This window comes from Camelina sativa, chromosome 6, assembly GCF_000633955.1.
Source record: "Camelina sativa cultivar DH55 chromosome 6, Cs, whole genome shotgun sequence".
Taxonomy (NCBI): Eukaryota; Viridiplantae; Streptophyta; class Magnoliopsida; order Brassicales; family Brassicaceae; genus Camelina; species Camelina sativa.
This window is the reverse complement of record NC_025690.1, coordinates 2,218,642-2,231,484: the sequence shown is the minus strand read 5'-3', so window position 1 is coordinate 2,231,484 and position 12,843 is coordinate 2,218,642. Positions and strand designations below refer to the sequence as shown.

The window sequence follows — 12,843 nt, the reverse complement described above, 5'->3', positions numbered from 1 at the left end:
ATATTATTAATCTGAAATTTAAAGTTAATTAATATGAAGACATAATATATCTTCGCGAGTGTACATAAATTATGTCATAATATATCTTTGCGAGTGTACATAAATTATGTCCCTATTTTTTTTTTAATGAAAATCTAGTAAATTTTAATTAAAAATATATTTATTAAAACAGCTTTAACAAAATAAAAAGAGAAAAATTATATGACGCTAATTCTTATTTGTTTACGGAATTTTTTTATTTGTATTATTCATATTTCAAAATTATTTGAAATTTATATGACTATATATAAGAAAATGACTCTACAATAAATCCCAAAATATTAATATTTGTACAATATTAATATGAAATTTCAAAAATTAAATAAAAAGTAATACATACCTTCACTACAAAAGAAAAAGCTGGGATACGTCAGTTAATCTACGTCACAAGCTACACTGACTTAAATTTCTTTAAAAGTAAGGGATTTACCGTCGGTTACGACTTACGAACTGATCATATTTTCATATGAATTTAACCTTTTATTAAGCTTTTTCTTTAATCATTTTTTTAATTTCATTTATCTTTAATTTTTATAATAATATACACATATATATTATATATATATAATCATTAGCAAAAAGTTAATTTATAGAAACTTACCGGAGAAAACTGAATTTTGGAATAATGTGTCAACTAAAAACAGTTGCTTAACCGACTAAAATACAAGGCGCAGAAGTAAGCGTCGTTGCTAAAATTCTGTTAAAAATACTTAACTTCACCCCTTCTCACGACGGTTTTCAAATGGATATTATTTGGTTTAAAATTTAAATTGGTTTTGTAGGGATGTAGGGTGTGAATGGTTGCAGCGGATAGGGCATACAAATCTGTCTACTGATTAGAACGTTTGTTATTTACTATTTATTAATCGTAATTTGCTGTGGTATGGTTCAAAAAAAATAAAATAAAAAACCGATGTAAACCAACTACATACCGTTCTATATGCAAAGGGTTTGAATGGTGACAACGGTTAGAGCGGATAAATCCGCGACGAACTAGACTATTTTTTATTTACTATTTAAAGCCAACAAGTTCCAATGCATTGCTTTTATTGATAACTAAATTTGAAATCATGTACAATAAGATGATTTCGATAAGTTTACTAATAAAAATAATATAAAACTGTATGCAGAGCGACACATACAATGTAACTGGCTGCTACAACCTCATGTGCCCCGGTTTCATACAAACAAGTAGCAACATTGTTCTTGGAGGCGCTATTACCCCGTCTCTGCATTTGAGGGAAACCAGTTTGAGATCACGGTATCAGTTTGGAAGGTTCGTTACTTTGTTAGTGAATAACTTTTAATTTTACTTACCGAATTTGACATATGCAAAGTAATATTTAGTTATTATCGTTGGAAAATTATTATGCAGGATCAAAAGTCCGGAAACTGGTGGCTGAGTTTGGGATCCAACCATTCATTGGTTGGATACTGGCCAGCTGAAATTTTTGCAAATCTAACTTATGCAACAGAGGTGCAAAGGGGAGGTGAGATCGTGAACTCGCAAAGTTTTGGTCGACACACAACAACGGAAATGGGATCCGGTCATTTTCGGGATGAAGGTTTTGGCAAAGCTAGCTACTTTCGCAACTTGGAGATCGTCAATAACAACAAATTCCTGCGTGTTCAAGACGTATCAGTAAAAGCAACCGACCCTAAGTTCTACAACGTCAAACACATGTTTAGAGATGATTGGGGTACTTACATATTTTTTGGTGGGAACTCATCAGGAGTCTCTTCTCTATCATTTAGTTCATTTTTCTTTTACTTAAGATTCATTGTGTTTTTAATCATCTAATTTATTTCCATATATTTATTTTCAGTTTAACACAAGTTGTAAAATAAATGTTGAATAGATGTTAGATGTAATTTGAATAATGGAATTTAATTTGATAGAATAAAGTAAAGTTTCGTAATTCTAAATTATCTTTCGTTGATAATTATTAGTGATCTCTTTGCACTTTAAAGCACTCCAATCATGGTCTATCTATTTAATTAGTCTTTAATAACTACAGTTTGGTTTCATTCTTCAAACTTGTGTCGAGATTCTTCCATCGGTATGGTTTGGGGCGATCGAGTCAACAAAACACATTCTTTGCTACAAATAGATTGAAATATCAAACGTGTTGCTATAAGAACAGAGGAGAAAGGATTGTAGAGGGTATGCATTGTTTGTTGTATGTTTAGTGACGTATGTGTCGCTTAGGGAGATATCGTTGATGACTCGGTGGCTCTATTCTTTGTAACAGTGCATCAGAAGTAATAGGTAAGAGTTTACACATTGATTCTTATCAAATGGTACGGTGAAACTGTGATCGGAGGTGTAACGCGAGAGAAGGACTAGGGTTCGACGAATTGGTGATTATACGATTTGGGGATTTTGATTGCAATGTGTCTTGAGGGATTTCCCATCTTCGATTATGTTAGGATGGTCCTAACTCAACTTCACCAAGAAAAATTAAGGAAGAGAGGAGGAAGATTAAGATAAGAGAGAAAAGAGGATAAGGAGGCGATAGGAAAACTTGATATTATTTCATTTGATAACCATAACCCTAGTAGGGATTCAAGGTTTAATACACATAAGATATTATTTGTTTAATAAAACGACAACACTTTGGAACACACAACAAAGCCTTTATTACTTATTCTCGAACCCTCTGTCTCACTCTCAGGTTCTTCTTCCTTAGCCACTTTTCTCTTGTATCTTCTTCTCCCACTGTCTCACTCTTCTACCTTTGGACCTCATCTTCTTCCTCGTAAAAGCCATAGGTACCACCAACCTATCAATACTCCCCCGTAATAGACAGACCTTGTCCTCAAGGTCAAACTCAAGGAACTGCTGCATCAGATTCGACAATGGTTCCCAGGTCGATTCCAGAGTTGGTAAGCCCTTCCACTGTACCAACACTTCTGTGTTGTTACCGTCAGCCGACCTACAGATGTCCAACAAGGTCTCGGGTTCCGTGTCCCATTCCAAATTGTGGGTTAGAATGGGAGGTAAGGCTTGCGGAGTGAATGAGTCTGGAACTGCCAGCTTCAGTTGTGATATGTGGAATACCGGATGAATGTTGCTGTGTTTTGGCAACTCGAGCTTGTAAGCAACTCTTCCTACTCTCTGGATAATCTTATAAGGACCAAAGTAGCGTTGGGAAAATTTCTACTTTCCTCCTCTCCACCACTGAACTTTGGCGATAAGGACGGAGCTTCAGATAAACCCAGTCATTCACTGCAAATTTCAACTGGAGGCGATGCTTATTAGCTTCCTTTTGCATTCGCACTTGAGCGAGTTCCATGTTTTCACGTAGTTCCACTAGTAGACTGTCCCTGTCCCTCAGCAACTCATCAACACAAGCATTAGGGGTGGGAGTATATCCATACCTGAGCAGCTTAGGAGGTTCTCGCCCATATACAGCAAAGAAGGGAGTCATTTTGATGGAGGAGTGATATGAAGTGTTATACCAGTATTCCGTCCACGGTAGCCACTGTGCCCACGAGGAGGGTCGTCTGCTCGAGAAGCATCTGAGATATGTCTCTAAATAGCGATTTATTACCTCTGTTTGTCCATCCGTTTGGGGGTGGTACGCTGTGCTACGTTTGAGAGTCGTGCTTTGCAGAGAAAACAACTCCGTCCAGAATCTGCTGAGAAACACTCGATCACGATCCGACACAATGCTCTCAGGAAACCCATGAAGCCTTACCACTTCCCGGATAAACGCTTCTGCCACTGACTTGGCTGTAAAAGGGTGTTTCAACCCTATGAAGTGGCTGTACTTACTCAAACGATCCACTACAACCAGCACCGAGTTGAACCCTCTTGAGTTTGGTAGGCCTTCTATGAAGTCCATGCTAATATCAGACCATATTTGTTGAGGAATGGGCAATGGGGCTAATAGGCCTGCTGGAGATAAGGTGGAGTATTTGTTTTCCTGACATCTGGTAATGTACTGGATGACATCCTTCCTCATGCCCTTCCAGTACACTTCTTGCAGCAAACGCTTGTACGTCTTAAGGGCCCCTTCATGACCTCCAACCAACCCCGCATGGAACTGCTCAATGATATTTGGAATGAAGGGAGATCCCAAAGGCAAAACCAAGCCACCTTGTCTGTATAACAACCCCTTGTTCAGCTGATAAACCGGGTGTTGTTGTCCAGCTTCTATGCTTGTGGCAATTGGTCCTAATCTGAATCCTCTCTCAACTGTTTCTTCAACTCTTCCTTGTCCAGGTTGAGAGGAGCTGTCAGAGTAAGCTGCATTAACTCTGTCATTTCATGTGAGCGCCTTGACAGAGCGTCTACAACCTTGTTCTCACTACCAGGCTTATACTCAATCCTGTAGTTTAACCCTATTAATTTCGAGGCCCATCTTTGCAGGACAGTGGATACCGCTTTCTGGTCCAACAAATGTTTGAGGCTTCTCTGATCCATCTTAATCACAAACTCGCCACATGCCAGATAATGTTTCCATTTAGTAACTGCTTGCACGATAGCCAGAACTTCTCGCTCATAGACTGATCTTGTTCTACCCGTTGGAGAGAATGCTTGGCTGAGGAAAGCCAGTGGTCTTTGGTTTTGTGAGAGGACTGCACCAATCCCCAATCCAGATGCATGAGTCTCCACCACAAATTCCTTAGTGAAATCTGGTAATGCCAGCACTGGTATGCTTGTTACTGCCCGTTTAAGGTCAAGGAAGGCCATTGTAGCAGTTGTGTTCCAGATGAAGCCATCCTTCTTCAATAGGGTTGTCAAGGGTCTTGCGATTTGCCCATAGTTTCTCACAAATCTCTTGTAATAGCCAGTTAACCCTAAAAATCCACGCAGTTCTATTATTGTCTTAGGAGTTGGCCAACTGAGCATAGCTTCCACCTTCTCAGGGTCAGCAGCTACTCCCTCTGATGAGATGACATGTCCCAGATATGCAACCTCCTTGTTACCAAAGGAACACTTCTTCGCATTGGCATAAAACTTATGTTCCTGCATAATGCGCAACACAACCTCCAGGTGCTCCAAATGTTCCTCCACCGTGGAGCTATACACCAAGATATCGTCAAAAACCACCAGAACAAACCTTCTCAGATATGGGCGAAAGAGGTCATTCATGATGCTCTGAAACGTTGATGGTGCATTCGTAAGCCCAAATGGCATTACCAAAAACTCATAGTGGCCCTGATGAGTATGAAAAGCTGTCTTCTCTATGTCTGATTCTTTCATTCTGATTTGATGGTATCCGGACTTTAAGTCTAGCTTTGAGAAGACTGCTGCTCCTTGTAACTCGTCCAATAATTCCTCAATGATTGGAATGGGATAACGGTCAGGTATGGTCGCCTTGTTCAAGGCCCTGTAGTCCACGCAGAATCGCCAACCACCATCTCGTTTCTTAACCAACAACACGGGACTGGAGAATGGACTAACACTGGGACGAATGATTTGTGCCTCAATCATTTCCTGTACCAGCTTCTCAATCTCGTTCTTCTGAGAAAATGAGCACTTGTAAGGTCGTAATTTGACTGGTGTTGTACCCTCCTTGAGGTTGATCGCATGCTCTCTGTTTCTTGACGGTGGCAACAGATTAGGCATCTTGAAGACAACCCCAAATCTAGCAATGAGCTTATCCACTGCTTCAATGTTTTCTGCTCTTCTGGTTGTTATACCTTGATTCTCAAACAGTGTTGTCAGTTCCAAAAGGTATGCTTCTCCATGACGTTTGATGATCCGTTCCATTGAGTTTAAAGACACCTGTGCTTTGCTAAGAGATGGATCACCTTTTATTGTAACCCACTGAACCCCAATCTTCCAACTCAGTGTACGGTTTAACCAATTGATCTTCGTATCTCCCAACGTCACCAGCCAAGCATAACCGAGTATTACATCTGTGGTCCCTAAGTCAAATACTCGAAACTCCTACACTATGTCAATGCCTTGTATTTCTAGCAAGTGTCCTTCACACTTGCCTCGCCCCTTGAGAATTCGTCCTCTAGCTAGACGAACCCCAAATCCTTTACTACCAGAGAGTGGTAACCCTAGCTCCTTCACTAAAGTTTCAGAGATAAAGTTACTTGTAGCTCCCTAGTCTATGAGTACCTCAACTGCTCGTCCACAAATCTTCTCCATCACTCTCATAGACTGTTCATCAGTGAAACCTGACATGGCCCCCATGGTAACCACTTCCTGAATCTCCTCAGGTTCCTCTACAACTTCCTCAATCTCATAGAACTCCTGCTCATCATCTTCTTCCACAGCTAAGCATTTGAGCTTTTGTTGCTGGCATCTGTGACCAGGAACCCACTTATCTCCACACCTACGGCAAGGATTAGTGTTTCGAGACTCAGCTCCCAGGAATCCTTTCTTTGTCTCCTTGTTATATTCGCTCACCTTCTTGGTGTCACGCGACTGAGAAAAACCGTGGTTAGTATGACCCCCAGAGAAGTTTCGCTGAGCCATTTTTGCTTGATAGCTAGCTTTCTCGTTCTCCTGCGACTCTACCAACTTCGCACTATCCACCAGTTCCGTCATATCCATGGGACGAAGCAAAACCACCTGATTTCGGATGCTGCGTTTCAATCCCTTTAGGAAGGCGGACTCGAAAACATCATCTGTCACATGTGGTAGTTCTACTGCCAATTCCTCGAATTGCTCACGGTACTCCGCAACGCTTCCCTGCTGTGTTATGGAAAGCAGGTGATCCAAGGTCGACTGGCCTCTTCCGGGACAAAATCTACTCTTGAATGTGTCACAAAAGTCCTTCCACGACCTTATGCGCAGCCTACCATGTACCCACCTCCACCAGGTGACAGAGTATAACCCTCTTAGGTCTGTTGGCGGTGTGTTGTAGCGGAGTTCCATCGGACGCATCTGGGATTCACGCGGCGGTAACGGAAGGATCCCCTCACGCTGAACACTAGCCGAATCCACAGTCGGCGATATTGTGACCTGCCTCTACTCTCCTGCGGCTGGACTCAAATATCCCGGAATCTGAGACTCTGTGGTGACCCCAAAAACTTGGTTGCGAAGGTTCTTCTCAACCGTCGTTTTGAGGTACTCCAGGGTCTTATCGTGCTCATCCACGCGTTCTGCGAGCGAACGGGGTTGAACCGCGGTCTCCGAAGCGGCGGAACCGAGTTCTGAATCGTCTACTTGTTTCTGCGAAGCCATCGACGACTTAGCTCAAACAATGAAGGCACCAAATGTTAGGATGGTCCTAACTCAACGTCACCAAGAAAGATTAAGAAAGGAAGAGAGGAGGAAGATTAAGATAAGAGAGAAAAGAGGATAAGGAGGCGATAGGAAAACTTGATATTATTTCATTTGATAACCATAACCCTAAACCCTTTGTCTCACTCTCAGGTTCTTCTTCCTTAGCCACTTTTCTCTTGTATCTTCTTCTCCCACTGTCTCACTCTTCTACCTTTGGACCTCATCTTCTTCCTCATAAAAGCCATGGGTACCACCAAAAGATTATGTGGCTGGTGAATTGCGACCATGGCTTTCATGATTAGAGGATTTATTTGTTCGTGAGAATTTCACGGCGGATGAGAAAGTAATCAACAGGAATCCATTCCACAAGTATCTCATCAGCTTGTAGCGCTTTCACGTCTACAAGTAACAATCCCGACGTTGGAACCTAGCCTTAGATTTCGAAATGAATATCCAGGTGTTCTTAGGGATTGGCCATCTGCTAGTATGAGGTTCAATAGTTCACAATGTCTTGAATGTGTTAGTGGCAAGCAAACTACACACCATGTGTTCGACAGATTGTGTGAGAGAATGAACAAATTAAATCAGCAGAAGAAGCTGAATTTGTCTCCTAAATCATGGATGTTCAAATACAAGCCAAACAAGGTAAGGCTTAGGAAATACAAGCATGTTAAAGAGAGATTAAAGAGACTGCACATTCATGTTCCAGAAGGTGAAACTTTGTCTCATGTTGATAGGCTGCACAAAAGGAAGAAGCAGAAGTCTATATTGGTGGATTGCTTTAGACCAAGTGTTAACAGACAAAAGCAGAGTGTCACGTCAATACAGCAGCATCATGTTTTTTTCATGGCTGGAATTCAGAACACTGAGGTAGCGGGGAGATCAAGGGAGAGAGTACAAGAGTCTATGGTTCAAAGTAGAAAGATGCAGCATGGAATTGCAAGTTACCATGTTTGGCATTGTTGGAAAGCTTGGTATATGAAGATCTTTGCGTATACGTTTGACGCTCGATCAAAACTGCATTGTGTTGGCAACATTACTGCAAAACAGAGTTATGAAGGGAAGTTTATAGGACTATACTCAACAAATGGGGCCAGGAAAAACTATTTTTCTTTGTGGCATCGTTGGAGAGATAAGGGACAGAACAAATAGCATGGATTCGTGCTTGTTTACAAGTTCCAAATTAAACAACAGATTGATGTGTGGTGGTTTCAGATTGGAAAAGTCATTCAACCTGCAAATTCTGCATCTATGTTATTGGCTCTGCCAATCATCCCAACAACTCCGCAACAGCTTATCTACCTAAATTTGGAGCATGATGTTATCATTCAAAGGGCATTGGAACAGATTCAAGAGTTTGGAGAGACTAGGATGAAAGTTGTTTCTATGCTCTGCTTGGGTGGCATTCACTTATGTTTAACTGATTTATGGAAGAGAAAATTTTGCAAGAACTAGTGGTATAAGTTCAAAATACAACACAGAGACTAGCGAAGCGTTTGGAACAGGGAAACCTCTGCTTATAATAATACAATCTTGCTAGACAACATATTTTGACATCTTTTAGCAAGACATTGCGAAGAAAGAGTTAGGAAAGGGCGATATGAGGATACGACACAGTTCATTAGGTTTCTTTTTTTGTTCCCCTCAAGCTGTTTTCAAAGGGGGAAGTATTGATAAGCACATGAGAGGCAAGTGTGGGGCTGAAGATGAGTTAGTTCACACTATTATTGTATATAACTACAGAGGAGAAAGGATTGTAGAAGGTATGCATTGTTTGTTGTATGTTGAGTGAGATAGAGTTGATGAACCGGTGATGTGCGGGTGGATCTATTCTTTGTTACAGTGCATCGGAAGTAATAGGTAAGAGTTTACACATTGATTCTTATCAGGACCAAGCTTGGCTTCTCAAAGAGGAAAAGGTCGAGAGGAAGATGGTGTAATCGTCTGTTGTCTTTTTCGAGAAAAGAACATGACAAACTGTATAATAATTGTGGCTTACACATAAGCCTATGTGTATAGGCTGTATAATTAGTACAGTAGCTATTTGTTTAACATACACTATTATTGTATAATGATTAAACACTTAAGAGGGAGATATTGAACTTGTATTTGGTAGGATTTTAATATTTTAGAATTTTGAAAGATTTCATTGAGTTTTAAGGAAATTTGATTATTTTTTAAAGTTTTTATATTTAAAAAACAGTGAATCGATGAGATTTTGTTATTAAACTTTGGGTGATTTTAGAATATCTCACAACACAAAAAAAAAATTGTTTATCCCAGTCATACGCAAGTCACAGGCTCTCTTATCCCAATACTCTCTAAAATGAAGAATGTTACGCCAATGATCAAGTATTCATCTTGCGTTAACATATGGGCAACACTTGCAATGAAAAAACAAATCGAGGTTAGTGTTGAGATTTAACAACAGTCAACAACACATATGAATAACTAATAGTCACTGATACGTCTAGAGATCAGAAAAAAGAACACTCACGTTTCAGAAAATGAGTTCTTAATTCTTGTGGAGACTGGAGACAGCGATTCTAGCAGCAAGCTGGAATTATAAACATTGAAACCATTGTTAAATTATTGCCTAATGTCCAATAACAATCTAAAAATTGGAAAGCATCACAACATGAATCAGATCAAGTAATAATCTCAGTCAATCACAAATATGCAATTTCACATGTAAATCCGAAACTGATCTATCAAATCAAGAAAACACCAACTAAATCAAATCGTAGTGATAGTACTAAAAAATAAAAAGAAAGGTGAAAAAACAAAGAAGAAAACTAACGGAGGCGTAATCAGGATGGTTGGTGGTCATAGAAGCAGCAGTCTCAGCGATGAGGACAGGGTCATAGTGATCGATACTAAAACCATAGCTAAGCTTCTTTAGCCGCACAATGATTTTATCGAAGCGAACAGTTTCCTTCTTCCCGTCACGTTTCACCACGTACATTTTTATTTTTCTCTCTATGAGGAATTATATCGAACAGTTGTTAGGCGTCTTTGATGATGATGAAGGAGAGAAGAAGAGGAAACCTGTAGAAATTTCAATTGCCCAGAGAGAAACGACAGATGAAGCTTAGTAGTAACCGAAAATCCTTTTAAAAACTACCTCAGAAGGTGTGATTTTATAAGACTTATTTTTCAACTAAAAAATAGAAAAAAATCTCATAGAATCATGCAAAGTATAAGTTTTTAAAAAAGTTGTGAAATTTTGAATAACAGTAAATTTCAAGTAGGTTTTATAAATCATTGATTGAATAACAAGAGATTCTTGAGTAGTTTAAATAAGTTTACATAAATTCAAGTTGAACAACATAGGATTTTAAGGAAATAATGTATATGTAGCATATACATTTTTTTAGTATAGGAGTTCGCCCTAGCTGCTGCTCTCTCTGGCACAATCCCCGATGTTTTCTTCCTTGGCGGCGTCGACTCCGATCAGCGTCGCTGGGAAACTGTTTCTGCATCCCCATGCCCTCCTCTTCTTCTTAAGTCATGTTTCTCTTTGTTTCGGCGGTGAACAATCCGGAGGTTCACCACATGTCCACTCTGCAAGTCCGGCTATGCTCCAGCTTCATTCCCTCTCCCCCCCCTCCGTCTCTCTCGGTTGTTCCTCTGAGTGAGGTGATTCTCACGAGATTCCAGCCTTTCATTGCTACATCTGAGATTTCAGAACGCATATTCAACCTTGCGTTTCGCCTTTGTCACGCGCCTCCCTCTATGTCAACCTTTTTATCTCTCTGCTCCTTGGATCTAGATCCCCTCACCAAGCGTTTGGCTCGGTTGCAGTTGGACAGGAGCTCTGTATTGACTTTGGAGCTGTGCAAGACTTTGCCAAGGCCCCGTAACCTATGTACCTCAAAGTCCCAGGTTTGTTCCCAACCCTCCTCCGCCTTCCTGTAGCATACCCCTGTGTCGAATTATGGAATCAATTGTCCGAAGACTACAGTTGAAACATAATCACCCATGTATGCTCTGTTGTTACGAAGTTTGTTTGAGAACCTTGCCTCTAGCTCAGTATAGGTTCCTTACCTTTGACTGTCAACGATTGATGAGGACCGGCATTATGACCTCGTCTCAACCGAGCAATGGTTACCGGCTCCTCTTGGATCTAACCTCATTGTTTCAGCTGTTCCCTGAACTATCTCAATTGCATCTCTGCTTTATTTGTGTTGAAACCGGAAGCTATTCGAAGATCGGCATTGTGACCTTCTCTTCAAGAAGAGAATGTTACCGACACCTTCCCAGTCTTCTCTACACACTTCCCATGCGGCCTGAATCTTCCCAAGTTCCATTCATCAATGACAGGAAGTGTGTCCCCCTTGGCAAAATCTGATGAGTTTCGGCATTATGACCATAGCTCCATGGAATATGGTTACCGACACCTCCTCAAGTAAGCCATGTCCAACCTTAACCCACCACTCACCCTCCTCCTTGTCAATGAGCAGATCAAACCATCTAGTCTCTCGGCTATGGAAACCCTCTCAACGTCCCAATGTCATTTTGATAAAGACAATCTGCCACTCTTCCGCTGTATTAGTGAGTGTGGCGTCGACTACCCCGGAGTTAGCTTGCGGTTTGATGCTCCTTTGCTCAAGTCTCCAACATCTCTTGGACATGTTTGTCGATTTATCTATCTTTACCTTTGTTGAACATGTTTATCAAGCTTTGCTTTGAAAACTTTCACCCTTGTAACCATGCTACTTTGTTCAGTTTGAATGAAAAGTAAGGTGTTGTGTGTTCAAAAAAAAAAAGAACAACATAGGATTTTAATTTTTTTTTTTAAATCATCAATTGAATAACATAGAATTTTAAGAATACTCTAAAATCTTTTAAAATACCGAGTTAAATACCCCCTCTTGGTTTCATATGATGTTTTTGCATTCGCTGATCCGAGAGGATTCTTGTTATTGAGGCTTGACTGGTTCAAAAGCTGCGGTTGCGGTTGCGGGAGATTGCGGAAGCGGACGATTGCGGTTTCAAGCGTTATTAAGCGTTTTGAATGACTGGTTTAGCGGTTTAAAATTGGTGCGTTTGCGGGAGGTTTATGACTTGTTGACCAGCGGGTGCAATAGCGGTTGGAACATAACAAATGTGATATCTAATATATAAATGTTTTAAAACACCAAAATTTTTATTAAACTTGATTTATAATTAAAATTTATTAAAATAATAATTATTCAAAAAAAAATTCATATTGAAATACTTATTCCTTTATGCATATGGTTTTTCACCAAAATTTTAATCAAGTAATTTGATAAACGACAAAACATATGCTTTAGATCATAGATCTTTTCTCTTTTCTCTTAGATCGTGGGTCTGTAGTTGCATTGGTAGGAATGGTCAAGTGAGAGTTGAGAAGAGTCACTGGTGATTTTTTTAATATTTTTCACAAATAATTTTATTCTCTTAAATTTCTGATGAAATATTATATTTATTTAGATTTTTTTAAACTTATGTGGGATGTGCCATTAAATTTACATCAAGTTTTCCGGATTATTGTTAATTGGAATATTATTTTCTTCTAATTGTTTACTTTATAATCTCTGCAATCGAATCCGTACTTCATTTTCTCCCATCCTTAATGAGTAAAA

At 39.8% G+C, this 12,843-nt stretch overlaps 1 long non-coding RNA gene across 1 annotated transcript; it reads right to left on the bottom strand.

The window, feature by feature from the left end:
- Nucleotides 9,476-10,323, bottom strand: LOC104790149. The gene is made up of 3 exons (XR_768629.2): nt 10,035-10,323; nt 9,732-9,791; nt 9,476-9,617 (listed from the first exon to the last, which is right to left on the bottom strand). It is a non-coding gene; the product is annotated as an uncharacterized LOC104790149 (long non-coding RNA).